The sequence below is a fragment of the Lutra lutra genome, chromosome 7 (assembly GCF_902655055.1).
Source record: "Lutra lutra chromosome 7, mLutLut1.2, whole genome shotgun sequence".
In the NCBI taxonomy this organism is placed as follows: Eukaryota; Metazoa; Chordata; class Mammalia; order Carnivora; family Mustelidae; genus Lutra; species Lutra lutra.
The window spans coordinates 144781962-144806025 of record NC_062284.1 but is presented as its reverse complement, the minus strand read 5'-3'; the positions used below and the strand labels follow the sequence as shown (position 1 = coordinate 144806025).

Sequence of the window (24064 nt, the reverse complement as noted above, 5' to 3'; positions counted from 1 at the left end):
GGTGGTGGCAAGGGTGGGGGGTGGTTACTGAAAACATTAAGGGGCAAATTTATTAATCACCACTGCCTGGAGTAATCAGTAACAACTGAGGGAAACAACAGATTAACCAAAACAGCGAGAAGAAAAGCTGGGATAAAGGACTCTGACTAGCTCCAATGTGTTTCTGGGAATCTACGAGGCCACACAAATGCCCAGGGCTGTGTGCATGCTCAGGAAAGACCTGAGAAGACCTTAAGCCTCTGGCTGACCTTCAGGTTCTGCACAGGGAAAGTGAATGATAAGGAAGAGTCGAATGCCTGGCTGTGTGTTGAAAACACTCACAAAGACTCCATCTGAAAAGACTTGGAGACAATTTTGATTGTAGGCACTTAAGGAAATCTGTGTCCAATCATGAGCTGAATAGTACGCAAATGGAAGAAGAACTTCAATGACTGCACATGATAAAGAATAAAACTTTACAATCTTAGCTCAATAATTCATTATACAAACAACAATTATAACAACAAATCCTGGGGAGGAAGGAGAATCTCATTTACAGACTTGCCACATTATAATATTAAAAATGTCCAATTCAAAAAAAAAAATTACAAAGCATGCAAAGAAACACAGAAGTATGGCCCATACACAGGGGAAAAAGCAAGAAATAGAAACTGTCCAGGAGGAAACCCAGACACTGGACTTATAAACACTTTAAATCAGCTATTTTACATGTATAAGGAAGCCACGTCTAAAGAATAAAAGAAACCATCAGAACAATGGCCCAAAAAACAGAATATCAATAAAGATAAATTTTTTAAAGAAAAAAAATAGAAACTCTGGAGCTGGAAAGCACAAAACTGAAATGAAAAACTCACAACAGGGGCTAAATAGCAGAACTTAGCAGGCCGAAGAAAGAACTGGAGAACCTGAAGGTGAGTGAACTAAGTTTATCTAGTCTAAGTTACAGAAGGGAAAATACAACAAAGAAAAATGAACAGAGCCTCAAAGACCCATGGGGCATCATCAATCACACCAACATATACGTTAGTGGAGTTCCAGAAAGGAGAGGAGGGAGAGAAAGGGTTGGAAAGAATATTTGAAGAAACGGGACAAAAAACTTCCCACGGTTGCTGAAAAATAATTGATTGATTGATTAATTAATCTGCACATCCAGGAAGCTCAACACTATATAGGCTACACTCAAAGAAATCCACAGTAATGTACATTATAATCAAACTGTGGAAAAACAAAGAGAAAATTCTGAAAGCAGCAAGAAAGAAGCTACTCCATATATACAAGGATTTCCTTAATAAGAGTAAAGTTGGCATCTCATCAGAAGTCATGGAGGAACTGGGTGTGGTGCATACACAATGAATCTCGGAACACTGAAAAAAATTAAATTCAACAACAACAACAAAAAGAAGTCATGGAGGACAGAAAACAATGGCATAAAAAAAGACAATGGCGTGACATGTTCAAAGGACTGAATGAAAAAAAATCAACTAAGAATCCTACATCTAGCAAAACCGATCTTCAAAAATGAAGAAGACTCTCAACAACAACAAAAAAAAAAACAGAAAACTGGGGCACCTGGGTGGCTCAGTGGGTTAGAGACTCTACCTTCGGCTCAGGTCATGATCCCAGGGTTAGCAGGGAGCCTGCTCCCCCCCACCCCACCCGCCTGCCTCTCTGCCTACTTGTGATCTCTGTCAAATAAACAAATAAAATCTTAAAAAAAAATAGAAAACTGAATCCAACAGTATATTAAAAGTATTACATACCATGACCTAGTGGGATTTATCCCAGGAAGGCAAGAGTGGTTCAATGTAAGAAAATCAATCAATGTAACATACCACAATAATAGAACAAGGGAGAAAAAGATACAATTATCTCAATTGATGTAGAAAAAAAATAGTTGACAAAATCTAGCACCCGTTCATTATAAAGATCCTCGGAGAACTAGGAATAAAAGGGAACTACCTCAACAAGATAAAGGATATCTATGAAAAACTCACACTTAATGGCAAAAGACTGAAAACTTTTGCCCTAAAATCAGCAAGAAAGGGAAGGATGTACGCTTTCACCACCGCTAGTCACCATTATACTGGAAGCTTTAGCCAGAGCAAGAAAAAGAAGTACAAAGCATCCAAATAAGAAAGAAGGAAGTAAAATTAGTTCCATTTACAGATGACACGGTCCAACATATAGAAAATCCCAAAGAATTCACAAGAAAAACTAGAGCTAATAAAGGAATTTATCAAAGTTTCAGGGCACAGGATTAACACAGAAACATCAGTTGTGTATCTACACAATAGTAATAAACAATCTAAAAAGGAAATTAAAAAAGCAATTCCATTTACAATAGCACTCAAAAGAATAAAATACCCAGGAGTAAATTTAACCAAGGAGGTAAAAGATTTGTTCACTGAAAACTACAAAACAGTTGGTGAGATTAAAGAAGACACAATTAAACAGCAAGACATTTGTTAGCTCCAAACAAGTCTATGTACATGGATTAGCAGACTAGATATTGTTATAATGGCAATATTACTTGTTGGTTAATTTATGTGTTAATGTGACTGGACCATGGGATGCCTAGATATTTGGTCAAACATTATTTCTAGGCGCTTCTGTAAGGGTGCTGGACGACACTGACATACAAATTGGCAGGCTGAGTAAAGCACACTGTCCTCCCCAGTTATGGTGGGCATCAGCCAATCAGTCAAAGGCCGGAACGGAACAAAAAGGTTGACTCACCTCCAAGCAAGGAGGATTCTATCTGACTGCCTTCAAACTGAGACATTGGCCTTTCTCCTCCTTCTGGATTTGAACTGAAATATCGGCTCTTCTGGATTTTGAGCCTGCCGGCCTCTGGACAGGAACTACACCATTGGTTCTTACGGTTTCAGGCCTTCAGATTCAGGCTGGAACTAAGCCATTGGCTCTCCCGGTTCCGCAGCTTTTGCTGACTGACCCCGCAGATCTTGGGCCCTGCTTGCCTCCATAGCAGTAAGAGCTAATTCCTTATAATGAACATAGCTTTTTACACAAGCATGTGCATACGCACACACACACACACACGGTTTTGTTCCTCTGGAGAACCCTAAGACTCTACCCAAAGTGATCTACCGATGCAATGCAATCCCTATCAAAGCTCTAATGACCTTTGACAGAAATGAAAAATCTGATCCTTGAATTCATATGGAATTGCAAGGGACTGCAAAGAGCCAAGACAACATTGAAACACAAAAATGAAGCTGGAAGACTCATACTTCTCAAACTTACTACTTCGAAACTACAGTAATCATAACAGTGTAATACTGGGCATAAGGACAGACATATAGACCAACGAAATACAACAGAGAGTCCAGAAATAAACCCATACATCTATGGTTAAATGATTTTTCATAAGGATACCAAACCATTTAATGGCAGGGGGGGAAAAATCCAAAATGGTCTCTGGGACACTGGGAAGCACAGGCAGAAGATGAACCGGGAGCCTTAATATCACTCTCTACGTACAAACTAGGATCAAATGGGATTACCAACTGAAATGTAAGAGAAAAGAAGAAAACACTGGGGCAAATATTCATAACCTTGGGTTTGGCAAAGAATTCTTAGATATGACACCAAAAGCACAAGCAACAAAAGAAAAAATAGACAAACTGGACTCTACGAAATTCGAACTCCTCCATGCACAGAAGGCTGCCATCAAGAATATGAAGCGACGGGCGCCTGGGGGGCTCAGTCAGCCAGGCAGCTGCCTTTGGCTCAGGTCATAATCTCTGGGTCCTGGGCACACACACCCAAAAGAACCGAAAACTCAAACACACGTACACAGATGCTCATAGCAGCACTCTTCACAATACCCAGAAGGTGGAAACAACCAAAATGTCTATCGACAGAGGAATGGGTAAACACAACGTGGGATCTCCGCACAACAGGACATTATTCAGCCATAAAACAAAATGAAGCAATGACACAGGCGAAACCGTAGATGAACCAGGAAAACATTACGTTCAACGAAAGAGAACAGAAACAGAAGAACACATACTGTGTGACCCATTTGTAAGAAACATATAGGTAAACATACAGAGACACAAAGCAGACTGGTCGCTGCCAGGGGTTGATGGAAAAAGCATGAGGACTAACTGCTTAATGTGTATGGGGTTTCCTTTTGGGGGAATGGCAATGTTTTGGAACCACACATAGGTTGTGGTTATATAACACTGTGAATGTACTAAATGGCATGAATTGTTCATTTTAAAATGGTTAATTTTATGTTATGTGAATTTTATGTCAATTAAAAAAAATAATGTTTAAAAACAAACTGACCATCATGAGATATTATTTCACAGCCACTAGGATGACTATGATAAAAGAAAATGGAAAATTCCAAAGTGTCGGTGAGGACAGAAAAGAAACTGGAACCTTCCTACATGACCGGAGGGAATGCGAAATGGTGCTGGCACCGTAGCAAAGAGTTTGTCAGTTCCTCAAAAAGTTAAACAGTTACCAATTGACCCAGAAATTTTACTCCTATGTATATATCCAAGAGAATCGAAAACACATGTTTGCACAAAGACTTGAATGTGGATGCTCAAAGCAGCAATATTTATAATAAACAAAAAGTGTTAATAGCCCCCCCGGGGGCGGGGGGGGGGGGCAGAAAGAGATAACCAGATAAATAAAATGTGGTCTATTCACACAATATACTATTATTTCACTATAAAAAGGAATGAAATACTGAGACATGCTACAACATGAATGAACCTTAAAAACACTGTGCTAAATAAGAGAAGGCAGAAACAGAAGGCCGCATGCCACATAATTCCATTTACATGAAATATCCAGAATAGGCAAATCCAGAGACAGAGGGGAGATTAGTGGTTACAGAGTTTCTTTTGGGGATGAATGAAAATATTGTGGAATTAGATAGTGCTGATATTTTAAAACATTGTGAATATACTAAAAAACCAATGAACTATACTTTAAATGGTTTAAATAATCTTTCTTACTAAAAAACGTAACATAGTATAATGTAATAACCACTCAACAACTTCAAGTATAAAAATAATAACAGCAGTAACAATGTAAAAAAAAAAAAGGTTAGCACATTTGAACCTGATGTAATACAAATCTATCCATATTTAGAGCCAAAGAATTTCATATCATTGTATGTATCTTAATAAAAAAATTAAAAGTTGTGGGGCCCCTGGGTGGCTCAGTCATTAAGCATCCACCTTCAGCTCAGGTCGTGATCCCAGGGTCCTGAGATCCATCCTGGCATTGGGCTCTCTGATCAGCGGGAACCCTGCTTCTCCCTCTCTCACTCCCCCTGCTTGTATTCCCTCTCTTGCTGTCTCTATGTGTCAAATAAATAAATAAATAAATAAAATCTTTACTTTGAAAAAAAAAAAAAAAAAAAAGTTAGGGGCAGCCGGGTGGCTCAGTTGGGTTAAAGCCTCTGCCTTTGGCTCAGGTCATGATCTCAGGGTCATGGGATCGAGCCCCACATTGGGCTCTCTGCTCAATGGGGAACCTGCTTCCCCCTCTCTCTCTGCCTGCCTCTCTGCCTACTTGTGATCTCTCTCTGTCAAATAAATAAATAAAATCTTTAAAAAAAAATTAAAAAAAGTTTTAAGTTGAGGGGCCCCTGGGTGGCTCAGTCACTTAAGTGTCTGACTCCTGATTTTAAGTTCAGGTCATGACCTCAGGATCCTGGGATCAAGCCCCATGTTAGACCCTGCATTTGGTGCAGAGCCTGCTTGAGATGCTCTCTCTCCCTCTGCCCCTCCCCCAGCTCATGTGTGCTCCCTCTCTCTCTTCCAAATAAAACTTAAAAAAAAAAATTAAAAGTTGAGGGACACCTGGGTGGCTCAGTGGGTTAAGCCGCTGCCTTCAGCTCAGGTCATGATCTCAGGATCCTGGGATCGAGCCCCGCATCGGGCTCTCTGCTCAGCAGGGAGCCTGTTTCCCCCCCTCTCTCTGCCTGCCTCTCTGTCTACTGTGATCTCTCTCTGTCAAATAAATAAATAAAATCTTTTAAAAAAAAATTAAAAGTTGAGAGTGGTAAAGATATTAGAAGACACCAAAAAACTAACTTGAGCTAATAATGTTTTAAATCAAATAGAAAGAAATAAGGGGAAACAAGTGGCCCAAGGATGAGTGCCAACATCAACATGCCGCACCCTGCTGAGCGCCCGAGCACCTGGCACGTGGGCATCCACTGGGGCCGGCCAGACAGGAACAGCAGTATCTGGTGTGAGTACAGTTACAAAAGCTGATACCATGTTCAAAGGCCCCAAATGAAAAACCACTGTAAAAAGAAAGTTCTTACAAACGCTTTACTAAAAATGCTAAATTTTTTCCACAATGGCAATTTCTAACCTGCAGCTGCATCGGGACATCCACACCAGGCTACAGATAGGCCCAGCATCCCACCGCAGGCTCCGCACGTAGGCTGAGCACCAGAAGCAACAATGTTAGGAAAGTCACGTCTTTGGAACTTTCCAAAATATGTAATCGTGAAAACCTCTGATTAGGTTTCTTGATTTAAATATATATATATCTTCATTTCATTTGCTTATACATGGGTATAAAAATAGTTAAATTCTACCTTAATTCTAAAATTTAGATGGGACAATCACAGGTTAATTAAATCCTGTAATATTTACAATAATTTTGTTGAAAAATAATGCAAACTCAGTCCGATACATTAGAGGTGGTAGAGGAAGGGCGACTTGGGCACAAGCGGACTAACGTTTCACAGGCCAGTCTGAGGAAGCAGCCTGAGGGTTACCACATCTGGAGTGGACACATGTGCCTCTGGTCAGCACGCCGGGCCACGCCAGTGAGGAGAACCTGAGGCTACCACCAGCACCTCATCTTTTCATCATCAAGTGTGGGAAGAGGATGTCTGCTTCCAAACACGTCAGGAAAAATGTTCTGCTGAACAGAAACAACAGATACACGAAGCAAAGAGAGCACAACAGAGACTGTAAGGTAGGGAAGGGATGTGACTAAGAAATGGTGCCAGGGGAGTCTGGATCCTCTGGGAGCAGAAGAGGAGCCAAGAGCAGAAGCCACCGGGAAGCAGCTGCTCTGGAGGTGGTGGTCTGGGCCGGCTCCAAGCAGCAGGGCCTGCCCGGGCGCCTGGCCTTCTTACCCCAGAACTCGCACTCCGCCATGTCCTCTGAGTGGAACCACTACTCTACTATTACATTATTTACTTTTGCTGCATGTTTAGGCACGAATTTATTGTATTTTGAGGCCGCATGTTTATTCAAATGCAACAATCTCTACTCAAAAAAACCGTTGTTTCACAGAATGTGGGTCTGCAGTCAGCTCGGCAGGAAGCCCCTCGCACAGCTGAGCCATCCCCGACTTCGGGGCACAGCAAAGAGCTGGACTGGATTCCTCTGCCTTTCCTCTACGCCTTCATTGCTCCTAACGACTTCTCTTCCCTACTTGCGACTTAAGTTGAGCTACTTCCTACTTGGAGATTGGAAATTAGAAACCAAAGCACATCTGCTGACAAAAGGGTGTTCCAAGTACTGGAAAGCCCGGGGAAAACCAAAAAAGGGAAGCATCAGATAAACAAAGAAAATGGCTCCTGCCAGCAAGCCAGTACTGAACACAACGTGCATCTGGAGAACGAGCTCGACATCAAGCCCAGCAGGGCAATGAAAAGTATCATCTAAGTAATGCCAATAAAAGGAGAAGAGAGAAAACCATAAACAGACAGGTGTGCCCTGTTGATAAAAAAAAAAAAAAGTTTTCTGGGAACCGTGTTTATGCAAACATTTCAGCACAGGCTCTTTTCACCATACTGGATGCCAAATGCTCTGCTGGGGGAGAGGGCCTGTAGCTGACACACGGGCCAAGTAGAGAAGAGAGGAGAATCGAGAAGACTTGATGCTTCTCCAAACAAACAGGCAGATCATAATCATGTATGAAAAGCCCCACTTGAGAGAGAGAGAGAGAGAGAGAGAGAGAGAAGGGGCGATGAGGACAGGACGGCCAGCCAGCCACAGGCTCACAGCTGGGAAAGAACCAGATTAAACCACAGCATAAAACTTGCTCTTAAATCCCTTGGGAAAACAAAGCTATGTGAGGCCCAGCACGGCCAGTATCCCTTGATTTAGGGATCCTTTTTAAGCACTGATTCAACCCCGACTGTGCAAAGACGCTGCGCCTCTCCTGGCCCAGGGCCCGAGTCCTGCCGTCTGGGAGGGAAACAGGCTGAGGGCCAGGGCGTCCGGCAAGCCAGAAAGAGCCAAGTCCAGGTGGACACGGCCCTGCGGCTGAGCCTGGACAGGAGGCTGAGGCAGCTGCACGAGTGTGATAAGGTTCATTTCCTTGGAGCATCAACTTTACTTGAAAATATGAGTGAAAAACATAAAACATGGCCACATGAAGGACTGGATTACAATATTTAAGTCAACCTTGAGAATAAAGCATGAGATTTCACAAGCACTGGCTCTTACGGCAATGCTGACCCCCAATCCCCCAATCTCTCGGGCAGACCCCCCAGTTCTGCCTGGGGTTTAAAGGCAGGGGCTGTTCGGGTGCTGATGCGGACCCTCTCCACCCCCCGCCCCCTGCACACTCATGCTGACCAATTGCAAAGGCCTCACCTAGCAGACCGGTCCACAAGCCTCCTCTCTGAGCTCCCAGACCACCTGGCTCTGTCTGCCCTGCTACACGGGCCCTTGTATTTAATGCAGCCAACATGGAATCTGCCCTGCTCGGAGCTTCCCGTTCCTATCCAACGCATCCGTGCCTCCGCCCCAACAACCTGCTCCCACCTCAGGGGTCGCCCCAGCAGAACCGTATCTGCCTCCCTAATTCTGACTGAGACCTGCGGGCTTCAGCACTCCTGAGCTCACACCCCATCAGCACCGCTTCTGTGGATACAGGGTGCACACTTGTTTTTTAAGACTCTATTTTTTTTTTTTTTAAAGTAATCTCCACACCAACACGGGGCTCACGATCAAGTCTCGCATGCTCTCACGTGAGCCAGCCAGGCGCCCCGGGTATGCACTCTGTTGCTAGGGAGATGCTCTCAGATTCAGTTTACTTATCTGCAGTCTTTCAGCTAAAATAACCCACCTCGAGCTTCTAGTCCAAACCTCACATTGTACACATCAGGAAAACCAGGCACAGACACGCAGTGTGCTTGCAAGGTCCCCAAATTACTAAGAAATCAGCAGCTGATTAAAGAGCAAAATTGATGACATTCATACACAGGAAAAACATATACAGACTAAAGCCAACATATTTTGAAGAATAAGCTTTTTTCTGTCCCACATCCAACATGATGGAGTACTACACAGCTGCGCAGAAAGGAGTGAGGAGGAGCCCTGTACGCTCCGGTGTGGGCCTCGTGACCTATTTCTGCTCAGGAAACAACATGGAGGAAAGCTATACCGCAGGCTACCCATCTCTAAGAAAGAGTTCTGTGTGCACACACATACTTACACTAAAAATCGTTATGTGACCTACAGAGAAAAGAAGAAACAGGGTATAAGGATTAGGAATGGAAGCCTGACTTCTGTAAATATCTAAATTAATTATTAAATTAAAATATTTCATTTTGATTTGGAAAAATGAAAATGTTTTATAACTTACAACAAAATTTTAAAAGAAGCTATTCCTTCAACTTGAAATAAAACACGACTATGACTGTCTCAACAAACTGCCGGCACGCGAAGGGCGGGTTTGGCGACTTTAAAACGTAATTTGGCAAATCAGGTACACATCTCTAGGGATATAGACTCTAAGGACAAAAAAAAAAAAACTGCAGAAAACTCCAAACTGTTTTTAGGAATCATACTATTGGTAATACATTGGTACTGTTATTCTAAAACTATCACATAGATTTTATAGGATAAAACAAGTAATGATGCTAATGCTGTTAGGAACCAAGGTTTTCAGCATTAGAGAAAAGATACATCAATATAAACACAAAGAAGTAAAAACCAAATAATACTAAATTTGAAATAAACATCAGCATGAACTCATGTTATTTTCTCTTAAAAAGCACATCTGCCAGGCTGTCCTTCCAAAAGACCTGGAAACAACAACCAGCCCTGTAGCAGCGAGCGTCCCCAGTACCCGGAGTGTGGTCTCCAGATAAGATTTTCTACAAAAGGGAACCAGAGCTGTTCAGAGAAAGAGGCAATGCCAGGTGTGAGGCAAAAAGGTTTAGCGGGAATCTGGAACTCGTTACCGCAGCAGAGAAAGCAAGGGAAGGAAGAGTGCGGGGCCCACGAAAGGACAGAGGGGCCCACTCAGCGCCACTGGCCACGGTGGCTCAACGCGAGCATCTGTGAGAATCCTAACTGCAAAGGATTTAAACAGAGCCCAGAAGTCTACGTTCCTGACTTTGGCAAGCTACTTCAAACAGTCAAGGGTCACTCTGGGAGTGGCCGCAGAACCATCTCATTGTCTGGACACCTGATAAAGAGAAAGAACGACACTGACCCTCCCTTTTCTATTTGAACTGTCCCTTAGGGTAACCAAATACTTATGGACGGTAAGTTTCTATCTACCCAAATATTTCAGCTACTCAAGGCCAAGCAAATGACCAAGAGCGAACAGCATCATTTCACGACCTCTGGGGACTGCAGCCAGGCACTGAGCAGCACTGGCCCCAAGCCACGAAGACACACTGAGGGCTCCACTGAAGGACGTGCGGTCCCAGGCTGGGGCAGGCCACAGCCACGGATCCACCTGCCACGTCACAGGAGATGCAGAGGACAGAAGACCACGCTCAGTGGAGAGGGCAAAAGTCAATACGGGGAAACCTTGGCCTACGAACACGCAACTGAGAAAACGCACGGAAGAAAAGGGACCCAAGGGGCACACAGCTTGCTACCATCACTGCTTGAACCCCGCTCCACACAAATTAAAAAACTCAGACAGCAGAGCAAAACTGCGTGGTCCTGTGGTTATGAGTGATTTTTTAAATAGTTTTCTTTATATTTAGAATTTATCAGAAATAGTTATATACAGGGGCGCATGGGTGGCTCAGTGGGTTAAAGCCTCAGCCTTCGGCTCAGGTCATGATCCCAGGGTTCTGGGGTCAAGCCCCATGTCAGGCTCTCTGCTCAGCAGGGAGCCTGCCTCCCCCTCTCTCTCTGCCTGCTTCTCTGCCTACTTGTGATCTCTGTCTGTCAAATAAATAAAATTTAAAAAAAAAATAGCTATATATTAAAACTCACTTTGGATGCAACTATTTCAAACCCATTTTATATTCATTTTACTGTTCTAACATAGTAAAGAGTTCTTAATTTCAAGCATAAAGTGCTACTCAATCACAAATTAGAGACCAAAACAGAGTACTCTGTTTCCTTTCAAACTCCTAGAGAACAAGGGTTAGGTAGCAAACAGTTCAAGCATCAAAAGCTGCAATCCAGGGCACCTGGGTGGCTCAGTGGGTTAAGCCTCTGCTTTCGGCTCAAGGTCATGGTCTCAGGGTCCTGGGATCGAGCCCCGCATTGGGCTCTCTGCTCAGCAGGGAGCCTGCTTCCCTCTCTCTCTCGGCCTATCTCTCTGCCTACTTGTGATCTCTCTCTCTGTTAAATAAAATTAGAAAAAAAAATTTTTTTGAAAAGCTGCAATCCGAGCTGGGAAGGCCTCCCTGCCCTCGGTGAGCGTCCTGCTGCGGAGGGCAGGCCTATGAGGTAGAAACCCTTAGCCCTGCCCCGGGTTTCAAACACATTCATCGTTACTGGGCCATCAGGCATAATGTTGATTATTCTCAAAGTGTAATGCCGGTTTAAAAAAATGAGAAATAAAAATAAGATTAGACACACACCGAAATACGGTGCCATGTGCGCGGCAGTTGCTCAAATACACCTGTCACAGAGGAAACTGCTAAAGCCAAAAATGAATAAGTTCAGGATGTTTCAATCACTTTATTTTTATGAAAAAGCAAACAAGTTCCAGCTGCAAAAAGAAATCTATACAAATTAAAATTTTCCAGTGACGTACCTGTGTGTCATATGCTGTGAGGAAGATACAGCAAAGCGTGTTCTGGAAGGAAGAGACTTCGGTAAGGAAAGAAGCAAAGCAGTGCCGATCTTACCCTTCTTCGAAGAGCGTGGTGGAGTCTCTTACCTGGGGAGTAATAGTAATACTTGGTCAACTCCATTGGGAACATTTTTAAATGTTTTAAAAATAGAATTTCGGGGCGCCTGGGTGGCTCAGTGGGTTAAGCCTCTGCCTTCGGCTCAGGTCATGGTCCCAGGGTTCTGGGATGGAGCCCCGCATCGGGCTCTCTGCTCAGCAGGGAGCCTGCTTCCTCCTCTCTCTCTCTGCCTGCTTCTCTGCCTACTTGTGATCTCTGTCTGTCAAATAAATAAAATCTTTAAAAATAGAATTTCAAAAATGTAAATTAAAAAAAAATGATCAAGAAAGAAGTTTAGGTGCCTGGGAGGCTCAACTGGTTGGGCGACTGCCTTCGGCTCGGGTCATGATCCCAGAACTCTGGGAACGAGTCCTGCATCGGGCTCCCGGCTCTATGGGGAGTCTGCTTCTCCCCTCTGACCTTCTCCTCTCATGCTCTCTCACTCTCTTTCTCAAATAAAAATTTTTAAAAATCTTTAAAAAAAAAAAAGGAAAGAAGTTTAAAGAAAACTTTTTGGGGCTCCTGGGTGGCTCAGTGGGTTAAGCCTCTGCCTTTGGCTGAGGTCATGATCTCAGGATCCTAGGATCGAGCCCTGCATCGGGCTCTCTGCTCAGCAGGGAGCCTGCTTCCCTCTCTCTCTCTGCCTCTCTGCCTACTTGTGATCTCTGTCAAATAAATAAATAAAATCTTAAAAAAAAAAAAAACAAACAGAAAAGAAACCATTTAACCACTCTATAGAAACATGTGTTTTGGATTTTCCACATTACAATTTATGTGGACACAAATTACAAAGTCTGGATATCTTCAGACTATTTTAATTTTAAAATAACTTTTATCATGAAGTATTGCACACACACACACACAAAGCACAGTCAACACCTATGTTCGGTACACAAACACTAGTCCAACAAACATCCAGGCCAAGGAAGGAACACACACTGCTGAAACCCCGAAACGGCGGGGTGCCTCTCTCTGACCCCACCCCCCCACCCCTACCCCTGCCTTCCACCGTGAGCAGCAACTACACTAACCTTTACGATTATCGCTTACTTTCCTTTAGATACAGCATCTAGGCACGCCACACTGATACAGAATATTTTTGCCAAAATTTGTAATTTATATACACAGAATTATACTGTATGTACTCTTTCTTTCTTTTTTTTTTTCCCCACTCCACCTCTGGGGTATACCTGGTATTTATTTTCATTGCCGTGTAGCACGCCATTGTGTAAAAATACACTAATTTACTTATCCATTCCCCTGTCCCCTGGGTAGTTTCTGCCTTGGAGCAAAGACACTACGAAGAGATCTTCATCGCGGAGCCATCTTAAGCACAGTGAGCATGTATTTCTCTGGTGTACAGACCTAGAAATGGGATACACCTTTGCTACACAAAGCCAAACTATTTCCCAAAGCAGTTGTAACAATTTATACCCCCACCAGAAGTGTATGAGAGTGTTTCTGGTGCTCAACTATTTCAACAAGACTTGTCCAGTTTTTTAATTCTTGCTAACTGAATGGCTGTATAGTGGTACCCTAAGAATTCTTCCCTACATCAAATTTTAAATAGGGGCGCCTGGGTGGCTCAGTCCATTAAGTGTCTGATTCTTGATTTTGGTTCAAGTTATAATCGTACAATTGAGCTCTGCTTTGGGCTGTGTGCAGGGTGTGTGGCCTGCTCAAGATTCTCGCTCTCCCTCCCCCTGCCCTTCCCCTTCTCTCTCTTTCTTTAGCTCTTAAAAAAAATTTTTTTTTAACATTTACATTTCTTACATTTGTAAAAATTTTACATCTGACAATTGCTGCAATGCAATTTTTTTTTTTTTTTTTTTTTTTTTTTTTTTTTTTTTTTAAAGTAGGCTCCAAGGCCAGCGTGGAGCCCAACATAGGGCTGGGACTCAGGGCCCTGAATCAACACCAGAGCTGAGGTCAAGAGTCAGACACCCCTGCCACAATGCACATTTAATTTTGCAACAAGCTCCTTCCTGTTCATTTCTCCAGCCGTTACTGGGCTACCACCTCTCATCAGGCTTACTGAACTCCCTCATCTCAGTCCACCAGCTTCCAGAGACACTGACTCCAACCCCCAGGCACAGGCTGACGTGTGCCGGTCAGGCCTGGCCAGTGCGAGCCTCCTTCCTTACACCCTGGCCAGAGCTGGTTTCTGTGAACACACAGAGTCAAATTAATGAAGTCTTTCCTTCCTCCTCTGGGACTACAAGATTCTCTTTCCCAAAGAACTCAATCATGTGGAAAGCCATATGCCAACTAGGACTACCTATCCTGGACTTTGTGTGAGCAAGAAAAGAACCTGTTTATGATAAGCTATTTATTTTGTCACAGGACCTAGAGTGGCCCACTGTGAAATGATACTCTGGTCCTGCTTTTTGCCTTAAAATATATTTTGTCTAATACTACACATTCTTGTTCTCGGTGTTTGCATAGTTTATTTTTGTCATCAATTGACTTTCAACATCTCTGAATTCCTTTAGATGAATCTCTTGTAAACAGTATACAGTTGGATTTTTAAAAAAATACTAAAAAAAAATCTTGGTATCTTTGCCTTTTTTTTTTTAAAGGTTTTATTTATTTATTTGACAGAGATCACAAGTAGGCAGAGAGGCAGGCAGAGAGAGAGAGAGAGAGGTGGAGGCAGGCTCCCTGCGGGGCAGAGAGCCCGATGCGGGGCTCGATCCCAGGACCCTGGGATCATGACCTGAACTGATGGCAGAGGCTTAACCCACTGAGCCACCCAGGCGCCCCGGTATCTTTGCCTTTAAATGGAAATTTACTCTATTTACCCTGGAAGCCATCCCGCATATGTAGATTTCGTTCTGCTATTGTTACCAGGGGCTATCTGCCTTCTTTAGGAATGTTATCCTAACCCCCCCTTCTCTGTAATCTAGAAGCTACTGGGTTCTGTTTTTACTCTTTTAATGATTACTTTAGAAATTACAATGTGTGGTGGCTTCTCACAGGCCTATCTTTACCCTTCTCCCAGACAGCAAGGACTTTAAAGTGTTAACTCCATTCATTGTATTTCCAGCCTATGTCCCACCACTGTGTGTTTACACATGCACACGTACTTTTGTCACCATTAACATTTTACGTAACATTCAATCATTTAGGTTAGAGAGAGAATCCCTTCCTTTCTCCTACTGACTCCAAGTGCCGTGTGGCTCTCAGGGCCGGTGTCAGGAAACCGGCTGCTGTTCCTCTGTGTAACCATGTGATTCAAGGCCCTGTGTTTGCGTGTGGATTTCTTTTTACTTAGGATATCTCGTCAGTCATTTGTTGAATGCCTTACCATTGTGGTTTGACGCCTTTCAACTTTCTGGAGAGATTTCAGCCATTATCTTTTCAAGCACTGCTTCTGCCCTGGCCCTCACCTCTCCTTCTAGAGCCAATTATATGAGCTTCAGTCCCTACTTCCTGTGTCTCCTGCCTTCCCTTTGTGCTTCCCGCATTTCCATCTCTGTGCTTCTCATTTTTCTGGGTTTGATCTATTACGCTGGTGGATTACAGGGATTGATTTACCAGTGTTAAACCAATTTTTCACTCCTGAGATAAACCTCACTTGATCATTATGTAGTATCCTTTTTATATGTTTCTATATGGATTCTATCTGCTACCATGTATGGAAGATGTGTGTAGGACAAATGCACTTGGTGGTTTTGCTTTATTGTTACATTTTTGTCTTGTCTTCCTTTGAGTCCAGTGCTGGCTCACAGAATGAAATAGGAAACATTCCCTCCTCTTCCATTTTCAGAACCCTGAGATCATGAATGGAGCCAAAGGCAGACATTTAACTAACTGAGCCACTCAGGCGCCCCAAAGGATTTTCATTATCAATTCAATTTCTTTAGTAAATATAGAATAACGAAAGTTACATATTTCTTCTTGAGTTAGCTTTGATGGTTTCTGTTTTTCAAGGAATGTTTTCGTTTTATTTAAGTTGTCAAATTTAGGGTCTCCTGGGTGACTCAGTCCTGTAAGTGTCTGCTTTCAGCTCAGGTCATGATCCCAGGGTGTTGGGATCAAGCCCCACATTGGGCTCCTTGCTTGGCGGGAAGCCTGCTTTTCCCTCTCCCGCTCTCCCTGCTCGTGTTCCCTCTCTTACTGTGTCTCTGTCCAAAAAAAAAAAAAAAGTCAAATTTATTGGTATAAAATTATTCACAATTTTACTCTTACTACCCTTTCAATGTCTTTAGGGTCTGTAGTGGTACCCTTTTTTACATCCCTGATTTTGGCATTAATGTTTCCTTCTTCTCCCAACCAAGACAGATTTTTGTGGATATGACAGTGATCTTTAACTTATCATAGTTTACCTGCAAATAATATTATGCTATTTTAAGTACAAGGATAACATATTTCCATTTCTCTCCTACCATCCTTTGTGCTACTGTTTTCATTTATTTACCTCTACAAGTATTACAAGGCCCATCATATATTGTTACTTTTGCCTTTTTTTTTTTTAAGATTTTATTTTATTATTTATTTGACAGAGATCACAAGTAGGCAGAGAGGCAGGCAGAGAGGGGGGAAGCAGGCTCCCCGCTGAGCAGAGAGCCCGATGTGGGGCGTGATCCCAGGACCCTGAGATCATGACCTGAGCTGAAGGCAGAGGCTTAACCCACAGAGCCACCCAGGCGCCCCAACAGCCTTTAAAAAAAAAAAAAAAAAAAAAAAAAAAAAAAAAGATATTTATTTATTCGTTTGACAGAGAGACACTGAGAGAGGGAACACAAGCAGGGGGAGTGGGAGAGGGAGAAGCAGGCTTCCTGCTGAGGAGGGAGCCTGATGCAGGGCTCTATCCAAGGACACTGGGATCATTCCCTGAGTGGAAGGCGGACACTTAACAACTGAGCCACCCAGGCACTCCTAAATAGCCAATTAAAAAAAAAAAAGGGCGGGGCGCCTGGGTGGCTCAGTGGGTTAAGCCGCTGCCTTCAGCTCAGGTCATGATCCCAGGTCCTGGGTTCGAGCCCCACATCGGGCTTTCTGCTCAGCAGGGAGCCTGCTTCCTCCTCTCTCTCTGCCTGCCTCTCTGCCTACTTGTGATTTCTCTCTGTCAAATAAATAAATAAAATCTTAAAAAAAAAAAAAAGGGCAATTAAAAGTGAGAATATTTATCCATCTATTGACCATTTCAGGTTATTATTTTTACTCCTCTGTGTAAAAATTTCCATCTGGTGGGCGCCTAGGTGGCTCAGTGGGTTAAAGCCTCCGGCTGAGGTCATGATCTCAGGGTCCTGGGATAGAGCCCCGCATCGGGCTCTCTGCTCAGTGTGAGCCTGCGTCCTTCTCTCTTTCTCTGCCTGCCTCTCTGCCTACTTGTGATCTCTGTCAAATAAATAAATAAAATCTTAAAAAAAAAAAATTCCCATCTGATATAATTTCCTTCTAACTAAACTTCCTTTAAAAATTTCATGTAGTGCAGGTCTGCTGGCAATAAATTCTGTCAGCTTTTCTTGGCCTAGAAATTGTGATTTCACTTTTATTTCTGAAAGATATTTTCTCTGGGTACAAAATTCTAAACTAACAGATTTTTCTTTTGGTGCTTTACACGTGTCACTGTGTTGTCTTCTGGCTAGCACAAGCTCAGACCAGATGTCAGCTGTCATTTCTGGTTTTGTTCCTCTGTAATGTCTTTTCTTCTTACTTTTTTTCCCTCCTCTTTAGCACTGGTGTTTCAGCAATATCATTATGCGGTACACATTGGTATGCTTTTCTTTGTTTATTCTGTTTGGGGTTTTTGAGCTCGGTGGTTTGTAATTTTCATCAAATTTGGATTTTTTTTTCAGCCATTATTTCTCCAATGCTATTTGCATTCCCTCCTCTTTTGGAACTCTAGTTACATGTATCTGAAAACAGCTGATTTTGTCTCACAGGTTCCTAAATGCTCTGTTAGTCTCTTCGGTCTTCTCTATTCTTTTTGCTGTGTTCTGGATCATTTCTTTGCCATGTCTTGAAGTTCACTGACATATTCTTCTGTAGTACCAACCTGTTATTAATCTGTTACATTTTTCATTTCAGAAATTTTATTTTTCATCTAGAAGTTTTACTTCAGTTTTCTGCATTTTTCATTTTGCTAATTATGTTCATTTTTCTCTATATTCTTGAGCATGTGTAACTTATTTTATAGCAGTTATTTTAATGTCCTTGTCTATTATTTTGCATTTGTTTCTATTGGTTAATTTTTCTCCTGGTTAATATCATATTTTCTTGCTTCTTTGTATGTCTGGTAATTTTTATAAGATGCTGGACACTTTTTTTATGTTGTTTTGGGAACTGGATGTTATCGTATCCTTTTAAATGTAATTAGGACTTGGGGTACCTGGGTGGCTCAGTCAGTTAAGTGGCTGGCTTTTGATTTTGAACCAGGTGATGATCTCAGGGTCACACTTGGTAAGGAGTCTGCTTAAGCTTCCCTGTCTCCTGCGGTACCTGGGTGGCTCAGTCCTTAAGCGCTGCCTTCAGCTCAGGTCCTGATCTCCAGGTCCTGGGATCGAGCCCCACACTGGGCTCCCTGCTTGGAGGGAAGCCTGCTCCTATCCTCTCCCACTCCCCCTGCTGTGTTCCCTCTCTCGCTGTGTGTCTCTGTCAAATAAACAATAAAATCTTAAAAAAAAAAAAAAGATTCTCTCTCTCCTTCATCCTCTGCCCCTCCTCCCATGCAAATACACACTCTCTCTCTTACTTTGTCAAATAAATAAATAAATATAGGCGGGACTTAGTTCTGAGAACTATTACGTGGAACTGGCTGGGCAGGTCCGCAGCAGCCCTTCTAGTCTAAAGCTAATCCAGCCCCACTGCTGAGGTGAGGGGAGTTTACCTGATGCCCTAACTGGAAAAGCTGTTCTGAACCCACCCTAACAAAGACTTAAAAACAGCCTTGAAAGGACCTATCTCAACCCTGTGTGATATCCAGAAATTGTCCAGTCTGCTCCTTTCTGGTGGTTCTTTTCCTGGCTTTGAGATGTTTCTCCTCGTGTATTTGCAGATCAGTACTCAGTCAAAATCTCCAGGGGGTCCCCTGACAGATCTCTGGAGTTGTAAGGAGCCCCCTTCCTCTCCTGTGCTTTATCCCACCTAAAGTCTAGCTGCTTTGTCCTCCCAAACACTGAGGGTTTGTCACTTCAGTAAGGCCAGTGGGCTCTGGTTTCTCTCTCCCTGCCCTGCAGTATGAAAACTGTCTCTACGCCAGAATTTGCAAACTATGACCTGGGGCCAAATCTAACCTACTACCAGTTTTTTTAAATAAAGTTTTATGGGAATACGTCCACACCCATTCATTCACACACTGAGTATGAAAGCAGACACAGAGCTGAGTATGGAGCTGTGACTGAGATCATATGGTCCGGAAAGTCCGAGATATTTACTGTCTGCTCATTTACAGAAAAATTTCATTGATCCTGCTCTAGAGAAAAAGCTGGAATAACTGTAGAGTTCATTTCTTTTGTTTCCAGGAACACAGTCCTCATCTGTCTGCTGACCAATGTCTAGAGCTGCTGCTTCATCTATCTTGTCTGGTTTCTAAGTTGTCTAAGATGGCAGTCGGTTTGGGACTGGGGTCAGGTGAGTGAGGCCCTTCCTTGCCTCAGGTACAAATTTTAGGGAGGAACAAAAAAACTCAGTAACAGAGATAAAAGCCAAAACTAATGAAAAAAATCCATGAGAAACAAAAACATTAAAATTTTAAACTAAGATAGTACTGGTAACACTGCTGAACTGAGCCATGTCGGAGGTGAGGCAAAAGGAAAAATCATTAATTCATTAATTCATTCAGAATTCTGATTAATTCTGTCTGTATTTAATTTTTGATTTTTTTTTCATTATGGATCTGTTTGCATCACATTTGACTTTCTCAAAGCACTGTATTAAAATGTTTATTTTAGGGGCACCTGGTGGCTCAGTTGGGCTTCTGACTCTTGATTTTGGCTCAGGTCGTGATCTCAGGGTCATGAGATGGAGCCCCATTTTAGGCTCGCACTCAGCAGGGAGTCTGCTTGAGGATTCTCTCTACCTCTGCCTCTCCCCCCACTAAAACGTCAAATTAAGTTAAAAAAATTTTTTTTAATTTTATTTTTAAGTAATCTCTATACCCAACATGGTGCTCAGACTTAAAATTCCCAAGATCAAGAGCTCTATGCTCTACTGACTGTGCCAGTGAGGTGCCCCTAAAATGTTAATCTCAATTATCGAGCTTTCTGGTGCCCCCTTCAGTTCTACACCCGAGACAAGTGCCTCACTTGCCTCACCTGGTCCCGGTGGAGAGTAAGTCTGGTCCTTGTTATTCAGTCATGGCAGAAATGCAAGACTCAGGACTAAATTTCTTACCAAGCACACTACACTAATATAACTACAGACTTTATCAGAACTAGAAAATTGAATGTTTTCTTCCTCAGAGATACCTTAAAACAGAAAATGCTTCAGTATGAAATGTTATGCTCAAATTCCTTCTATTTGCAACTAAAGTTTTATTATTTATTTATTTTGAGATTTTATTTATTTGACAGAGAGAGACACAGCGAGAGAGGGAACACAAGCAGGGGGAGGGGAGAGAGGGTGAAGCAGACTCCTCACTGAGCAGAGAGCCCCATGTGGGGCTCCATCCCAGGACCCTGGGTTCACAACCTGAGCCCAAGGTAGATGCTTAACAACTGAGCCACCCAGACGCTCCAATTTGCAACTAAAGTCTTATATGTACATACTCCCACACATACCCACTTTGTAGGCAGAGAAATACTACAAGAATATAAAAGTTTTCCTATAGTTGGGGCGCCTGGCTGGCTCAGCTGGTAGGGTATGAGGCTCTTAATCTCAGGGCTATGAGTTCAAGCCACATGTTGGGTGTGGAGCCTACTTCCAAGAAATTGAAAAAATAAATTTTTTAAAGGATTTTATTTATTTAATTGACAGAGAAAGACAACAAGGAACGGAACATAAGCAGGGGGGAGTGGGAGAGGGAGAAGCAGACTCCCCGCTGAGCAGGGAGCCTGATGTGGGGCCCAATCCAGGACCCTGGGAACCATCACCTGAACCGAAGGCAGATGCTTAATGACTAAGCCACCCAGGCGCCCCCAAAATAAATTCATTCAAAAAATAAAACCTTTCCTATAATTACTAAATAAAAACATGCACACAAAGACCTTGTAACTGGAAAACAATACAATAATTATACAATGTCGGGATGACACACTTATACTATGGCGTATACCAAAAACAGCCAGCGGCACCTGCTACTGGTGGTGAAAGTAGGAGCCAAGGTTCTCACTACATCAGTTCAATTAAAAGAAATCAAGCCACAGATGACCACTGAGATTCTGCAGGATTGCCGCCCGCTGGTGCTCCTCTCTAGTACGCGCAGCAGGAAAGCCCTAGGCCAGGGCAGGCAGAAGGCCTCTCGTGGCTGCGAGAATAAAAGTTCCACCACGAGCCAACTTCTACGTATTCTGCGTTTACTTCATTTTCTAAAAGCACAAGCGCAAGAAAATGTTTTCAAATATAATGACCAAAGAAAGCTTTTCCCTTAATTAAAAATTTTATGGTATTAAGTTTAGTGAAGGAACAAAGACTATGAAATTAAAAATCATAATTTTTATGGATAGTCAAAACTCATGAAACTAATTAATTTAACAATCAGACACTGTTCGAGTTCACGAAGCATGACCCCACCCTCAATTCCCTCTTGCATCTGCTCCTTCTGACTTGGCTTTGGGTGTGAGTCTGCCCCACGCAGCCCGGACCGAACGCCTGCCCTCCCCAGCCAAGGACCCTGCCTCTGCGTCACGGGGTAGACTTACACATGTGCTCTCCTGTCCCATTTCTCCTGTGCCTTGGCTGCTTCCTTCTCACTCTCTTCATGTCCTGCCAGACACTTCATCCTCAAGACTCCATTCGAGTGTCTTGTCACCTACCCTACACACTCAACTCACAGTTTGTCATGAAACATTAGGGCAGAGGGATGCTAACTTTGTATCTGCTGCCTCCCTCCAGCCCCAGCACCTAGCAAGATGCCAGGCACACTCGGCAGGCACCTGCTTTCTGTGGGGTTAAACGTTTCTAAGCATCTTTCCAAGAACCTTCCCTTCCTGGCGGAAGTAACCTTCCTCAAGCCCTGATCTATACTGTCAGAACTCATCATAACACAAGTCTACACTGGCTCTGCTTCCTTCTCTCTCTCCCACCTGACGGTGAGCTTTCTGAAGACGGAAAAGTGCTTTTCTTAGGTTGGTATCCTCAGCACTCAGAAACTATCTACCACACAGTACACATTCAATATATATTAGTAGTTATTACATTGTTCCTGTAATTACTCATTTATTCTTCACAACTCTGTAAATACTCTCCTTTACCACCCCCCGGCCACATTACAGAGATGAGGAAACTGGAACAGAAAGATTCAGCAGTTTCCCAACATGACACATTAGCAAGCAACAGAGTGGTCTGCCTCTTGAGTCACATCTGTAACATCTGTTAACAGACAGTGACTATATCAACAAAGGCACGCTCACAGACTAATGATGTCATAAGAATCAATAAAGATTTATGCTGTAACACTGCACTTGCCATTTGCACCTCTCAATTTGTCTTTAAAAGGTTATCCAATGCTCCAAATCTCTCCTTGGACTACTGAGGAACTAAGATAATGACCCTTGGCAACTCACCCAAAGTCAGAGTCAGCAGGACTACCCCTGGTCTCAAGGACCAGTGCTCCCTCCATGCTGACTTCCCCAGCGTTCTCAATGGCTCAGACACCCGTACATTCAAATTCTGGGTGAAGCAGCAAAAGACAGGCCTCAAAATTCCCAAAACATCAATAATGCCTAACTAATGCATTTGTCACGTTTGAAAACGAAGCACCTTTTTTCATTGTTTCGAATTTCAGCATGGACATCCCTGAAGTTTATTTATTCCCTTGGGACTAACATAGGACATTCACAAGATGCACCGAAGACAGGGCCTCTGGCTGAACCAAGGCCGTTTCTGACTTCAAGGAGGATACTGAGTTCTTGGCAAGGCTAAAATAAATTTCTTGTATCACTTAACTAATTATTTGCTTGGTTTCTAGATACTTTACATATAAGAACTGACTAGAACTATTTAGCTTACTTTTGAAAAGCATTTTCCAAATGGGTTTGAACAGGGAGGGAAAAAGCTAGTTAAGAATGAAATGACTATCCCATGCTACTGGGTGACAGTTAAAATTACACTTGTGTGAAAAAACCACGTTTTGGAGCTATAATGCAGTGGTGAGTTTGCTTTTGTTTTTGCCAATATGATAGGTTTCTCTGAAGTCTTGTCCACCTGAAATCACGGTCGAATATTCATTACCACTTGCATACTTACTTCAGTGCTAAAATACGAAACGTCACATATATTTTTACAGATAGAGTCATGTTGAAAACTTCCGATGTCGGGCACCTGGGTGGCTCAGTTGTTGAGCGTCTGCCTTTGGCTCAGGTCATGTCCCAGTGCCCTGGGATCAAGCCCCATATCCAGCCCCATATTGGGCTTCCTGCTCAGTGGGAAGCCTGCTTCTCCAGCTCCCCCATGCTTGTGTTCTCTCTCTCTCTTGCTATCTCTATCATAAATAAATAAAATCTTTAAAAAAAAAAAAAAAGAAAATTTGAGATGTCTAGTATAATATTTCTAGGATCTTTTTGAATCTAATATTCTCATGCTACATAAACCCTCTAAAATAAATTGGCTTCCTAATCAAAGGTGACCCCATTTGCTAAAATTGCTAGACCCACCAGTACAAAGTTTCCTACATGACATCCAACTGATCGCGCTGTTTAACATAAGGTTGTATGAAAGTGGGACATCTTTCAAGTCCTGATCAGTCTTTCAAATAAACCCTATTCTGCAATGTTCACTTTTGCTTAATTAATATGGTTATGATTCACTGCACTTTATTTGATGAATTTAACAGATTTGTTATGC

General features: G+C 42.7%; 1 protein-coding gene across 6 annotated transcripts in view; it reads right to left on the bottom strand.

The window, feature by feature from the left end:
* TRAF3 (TNF receptor associated factor 3) overlaps positions 1-24064 on the bottom strand; it is a 117308-nt gene that overhangs the window by 42820 nt on the left and 50424 nt on the right. For 5 of the 6 annotated variants that reach the window (XM_047735363.1, XM_047735362.1, XM_047735366.1 and 2 more), the window contains one exon: positions 11980-12105. The exons of the other annotated variant lie outside the window; for it this stretch is intronic. The gene's annotated coding sequence lies outside the window, so the exon portion shown is untranslated. The remainder of the gene's footprint in view (positions 1-11979; positions 12106-24064) is intronic. 6 annotated transcript variants of the gene reach the window in all.